Source organism: Labrus bergylta, chromosome 18 (assembly GCF_963930695.1).
Source record: "Labrus bergylta chromosome 18, fLabBer1.1, whole genome shotgun sequence".
Classification (NCBI taxonomy): Eukaryota; Metazoa; Chordata; class Actinopteri; order Labriformes; family Labridae; genus Labrus; species Labrus bergylta.
Genome location: NC_089212.1, coordinates 9731709 through 9737708, shown reverse-complemented (window position 1 = coordinate 9737708; position 6000 = coordinate 9731709).

Sequence of the window (6000 nt, the reverse complement as noted above, 5' to 3'; positions counted from 1 at the left end):
TGCATATCACATCATGGGTTAGCCAAAGATTAATCTCTGAACACTGGGTCGTTTCCATCTTGCTTCTCCCTGTCTCTGAGTGCCAAAGAGTAGTGCTTGCACACAGCTTCTTGGCTTTCTCAATTCACTGTTTAGATCCTTTGAATGGACTAAATTTCTCATGTGTTATAAAAGCCAATCTGAGTTACTGTTTTTCAGCTAGATTTTAGCTTGTGACTGTATCTGTGTGGTTTTAAGTTTTGTTTCTCTCCTGCGGAGTTCTGTTAACCTGCTGCTGTAAACATCACATTTCCTGATTAGATTTTTGACTCTATGATAAGAGGGGACTTTTTTGTGAAAGGTTTGTAGGGAATAACGTGTTTATCATTGAATTAACTGAGCTTTCCTACAATAACATAAATTTAAAAAAATACAGTTTTAAAAAAGTTTTTAGGAATTCAGTTTCAAATTATACTATTTTAGAAAATCTGTTTTAACAGTATACATTTAAATTATTTTTATCTAAATTTGACTATTATATTCAATTATTCAAGTTAAGCAATTCAAATACAAATATACACAATTCAAATTCAGTTTCTGATTACACAAATGTCTGAAACACTCTAAAACATAATCATTATGCTAAAAGGCGTCCTTACAGTTCATACATTGAGTTGTATTAATAAGCATCTACACAGACAAACACTGAGGCAGTAACAGAACTCTCTGCTCTCTGGCCTTCTTGTCGTCTCACTGCATCAATAAATACAGCAAAATAGCATTAGCAATAACTTCAACTATATCACCAGGCTCTAATATTATAGAATTAGTATCAGTGTTTTAAGGTTTGGCCATTTAGGTGAAATTCTAAGCCGGGCAGGGAGTAATTTGGACACACAGAAAATTGATTTTGACCATCAGCACTTTCTCATTTTCAAACAGCGCCTGCGGCTAAATGGGTTAGTCTGTTAAGCACATTACACAGGTAGCTTCTCCTTTCCTCCCCAATGATTATGTGTCCGCCTTGAGCAATTGATATTTCTTGCAAATAAGAAAATTATCATATTCCATGACTGGAAGAAGATATTAAGGCCTGCTGTTATGGCGCTAAGTCTCAGGACTGAGGAAAAGTAGACCAAGGAATATTTTTCTTTCCTTTTTTTGGTTTCTTGAGGGAGGGGTGTATCAAATGTCCTAAGCTATATTGGAATTGGGGTGCTGTCACATCTCATCAATAAAAATATACTATGATAGACCATAAGTAGTGGAGGGTGAACAATGAGGGATGGAGGGATGTTGAGACAGAAGGACAGGCTTTTACTGTGTGCTGATGTAAAAGCTGGGAATATAGGGTGTGTCATAAGAAAGCTTTAATGTCGTCATTAAGTTGTTCATTTTGTACTGAATAACAGTCATAAGACTTACACATTTCCCTTGGAACGTTTTATATGCTGCTTTTTCATTTGCTTATATTGGTTCAAATTATCAATATATGTTTTTTAATTATTATTTAGACAGGATTCGTAACACATTTATTCAGGGCTGTCAGGCACCAAGGAAGTCAAGAGACACCAGTTGTCAGTGATGAGGCGTGTGCCGTGATGAGGGATATTAACCTCCTGCATATCCAGTCAGTGGACTTTTCCCCTTTACCAATCCCAGCCTGTGGCCTGAGAGGCTGTCTGCAGTCTGTAGCTGGAGCCCCTGGCGGTCTGAGTGGAACCACATGGGGGAACCTGATAGTGGTGCTTGGCCAGGAGAGAAGCTAACCTGTGCAGGGTGGCAGCAGCTCCAGGTCTGTGAGATGGATAGTGAATGCCGCCAAATCTCAGCCTTCAGCAAACAAACTTACACAGCACTACAAAACATCATCAGAAAAAGTCGCCATACATGCAACCAGATGTATGGATGCTAAAATGGTATTTAGGAACAGACACTTTCTCTCATTGGCCTTGATGTGCAACTATCGTACATCCTCTCTGGGCTTCTCTGCGGCTTCAGTGCCCTCAGGAGCGGCTGACCGATAAGGAGCATTTACCGTAGGGCCAGTCGGCATGCGAACAACACCAAACTCACTAATGGGAGGGAAACAAAGCCACAGGCCACAAACATCCAGTAAACAGCAGACCACAGTCCACAAGATGTATGCTCTTTCCTCCATTTGACCACCAGGTACACTGAGGGACTGACAAGAGATGTGACTTCCTCAAATCTTTTGTTTGTTAAAACTTTCTGTGTGGCTCAGGTTACCTGAAAACATTCATGCAGCATAACATCAAAGCTGCAGCTACTGTGGGATAATAGTGTCATAAGGTTGGTTGCCTTGCACCTCAGCATTGTAAAGGATTTCTAATAGGTACACAAGTTCATAGAAATAATCTGTCTCCCTCCCCTCTCTGTTTAATGTGCTCTGCAGCCATGTGCTTCCAGTTAAGTTGGCGCTCAGCTCTGAGCAGAGGTTAAGTGAAACTACCTGCTCCTCTGTGTCTGCCGATTATTTGCTTTGTCCGCAGCGCTGCCAGATCATAAAACACTTTTGTCCACTTTCCTTTTGCTCTCAAAGTCCCCGAGGTTCATTATTGTTACACCTAGACGTGTGGCTGTACAAGGCTGCCTTTTTAATGTCACACTGTGACAGTCCACTGAGGGTTTCACTAACAACACGCACCACAGGCCAATATTTCAACAGCAAACAGCTCTGCACTTCAAACCCTTTCCCAAAAGGTTTCACCCCCCTTCATTTACACAATATTGGTGATCATCAGTCTGGAATTGATATAGTAAATAATGAAAAATGAGGTTCCTGCTAGCAAATGGGATGAGACATGAAAGCTGACTGGAAAGCTGGCTCTGGTTTCCTGTCTGAATGGTTGTTAATTAATGGAGCAGACGAAGGCCATAATTCTTCTCTGGCCTCAGACTGCCACAGTGCCAGGCAGTTCAGTATTAACAATAGTATGAAACTTAGGACGTTTAAATGCAATTTTATTTAGTTTGAAGGAGTTCATGTATATAAGTCCTCTTGGAAATCCAAGCCCCCCCTTTGCTTTCTATTTTACCCCTCAAACACAATTGCAGAATCAGTGAAATGGATTCTGAGGCAGTGAATCTAGCAAAGAGCAAACCTTTTTTACCCCCTATCAGTTTGGAAAGTCAGTCAGTTCCAAATGATTTCCAAACCCACAGGTGATTTGTCTCTGTCTCTTTCCTTCACTTCATTTGCAGGATTCAAAGATCAAAAGGACATGCCGCTCTTCTGAGATGAGCTCTAAACGGTTGAACTCCAGCAGGGTCATTAAATACATAATATGGATGTTTCTGCCCCAGTGCCAGATTAAAACAGCCAAATCTGAATTTCTGTCTTTCTTTTCTGCAGACGCCACTCATGGGGAAACATCGGCACCTCCAATAGACGGTGATTAAAGGGGATGAATGAAATAAGAGACAAGGAAATATAATGATTATTTTTATAGTAACCAGTACCACAAAGACAGGCAAGGCCCCATTACTTCAGAAAAGAAAATAGTTTGCCAATAAAGCAATTAGGTTAAACTGTAAACCAAGTATGACACAACATATCAGACAAAATTACACTGCTGTTTTGGCTGAACTCTTGGAATTTTAATGCAATATGGTCAGCTTTCAAAGATGGTTTGATTTCAGAGGTATTGTCAGAAATCCCCTAAGAATGTCTGATTTTGATCAATGCCAACATTTACACTTCTGTCATGCATACTGTGTCTTCCACCAAAATGTCTCTTGAACACGATTTTTCTTCAGGCAATGTTCAGCATAAAAAAGCAGTGAAAACAACATTGAGATTCAATTGATTAATTCAAGTCAATACTGTTTTTTTGTTTAGCAAATGGTCACCTCTTTAGACACACTACAGAGCATATTTAACTTTCCTTTAGCTGTTTTTCAACGTATACTCTTACATCAGGTTTTAAAGCTAAATGCTCCATTATTTCCAGTCAGTCACTACTTTGTCTGTCTGCCATTTGGTACACAGGTATAGGTCACATCTGTTTGTTTGTGCTTTATTCTGTTGCCAGCAGTTAAGGCGATCCCATATAATAAACTTATTTTAAAAACATTAAAACATTATGCTCAAAGACAGTTTTGAAATGTTAAGGTAAGTTTCAGAGTTAGGTAACTTCCTGAGGGCTCGTCAATATCCTTGATATATCCTCTTTTCATATATATAATGCATGGTAGTGTATTGCATTTAAATGGGATTCAGTGTTGATTTAATATTGATTTTAGCTGCTATAATGTTTCAATTAGATAAAGAGCTCAAGGTGGAATACTTATTGCCACCCCTTTGATCTAAGTATAATTTGTTTAAATAGAATTCTTCTAAATTCCTATCCACTCAATGAACTACCATTTTAAGTTTTCATGGTATTTCTTAAGCACTTCACCATTTATGGGTGAATTATTTTGTTGTTTTTGTTCTTAAACATCGTATTTACTGTCTTTCTGTCTTGAGGTAATGGTGTAAAAGAGACCACAATCCCAGCAGGGACAGTCAAGTCCCTCACAAGGGGAAGCAATCAGACCCAAACCTCCAATTGAGGAGTGTCGTCTTATTCCCTCTCCATCCGGCCAGAGAATGCAAATGGCGGTTGGTGTGTCCCATCCTCACCACCACTTCTGGGCTGGGGTTCCCAGCTCAGAACCCACACACCTCAGCTGGAAGGGCTGGGATAATAAGACACTATAAGGACAACAAAGGCAACTGTCCCTGCTCTTAGTCACATTACAACTATGTAAGTGAAATTCCCAACCTTAAAAAAAGAATGCAGAATCTGTGTTTTGATAGTGATGTCATTGGCAAATTATAGACATTGGCCATTGAGAAATATTACATGTTTCATAGGGTATGCTTTGCTACTGCACACAGAGCAAATATTAATAAAGTAATCTCATTATTGGCAGTTTTTCAAATATTGTATTGAGCCTTTTGCTCTGAGTTTCAGGTTACATAATTTACATATTAAGCAATACTACAGGTCTGTTGGGCAGTGGGCCCACCAGAGAATAAACCTTCATAGAGGTAAATAATGTGGTGAACAAACACATCTGGAATGACCTACACAAACACGACAATGGACATCATGTTCCTCACATTCACACCGCCTTGGACGCTCTGTACCTCCTGCACAGTTTCTCCCCATCAGGGGGCATGGTGCCATAGCCATAGTGATGAGGGAAAATGGGAAGAGGTGTTCTGGAGATTGCATTATCAATTTAAGAATGAATGTCATTTGTCATTCTGCCAGCTTTTTATATGGCATATGAAGGATAGCATTTAAAATCGTATTTATGGAATTAGATGTATACATTTTGTGTCTAGAAAAAAAAACACTCCTTACACACTCATCTCCCAACACCACCAAGCCCCACTATAACCAACCTCCACTGCCTCTTTGCTAGTTGATCCAAGGCCTGTGTCCACCCACCAGCTCCCCTTTGCCCTCTTTCATCTCCCACAAACCTGGCATGAGAATAAAGTCAGCCTCTAAAAACAGTGCAGAGTGGGCTTGGCCCAGCAGGCATCATGCCATGCATACATTTCCACATTTTCTCATCGCCTGTGCTGTGTTTCCTCTCCAGAAGTCATACATCAGCCAGTACTAGGCCTGCACCTAGCCCTGCCCAGCTCCATTCCGCCTTGCAACATGACTACAAAGCCAATGGTTAGATGACTGGAGTGGAGATGCTGTAACACATAATGGCAAAGAAGAGATAGGGATGGAAGTTTAACATGGAATTAAAGTGAGCACAAGTAATAAGGGCATATTCAAAGGCTCTCTTGTGCTGCATCAGTGGATGTCTTGCTGTGAAACTAGTTGAGGGTGCGGATGTCATGGTTGGTTGCCAAGTTGGAAGCTTCAGGGCTTCCTAGTAGGGCACAAATTGTCCCATATACCAGTGGCCAAACCCAAACCACCATGACCAAGAATGGAAGTGACATCATCCTCTATGGCTTGGCAGACAGGGATTATTGCATTATAA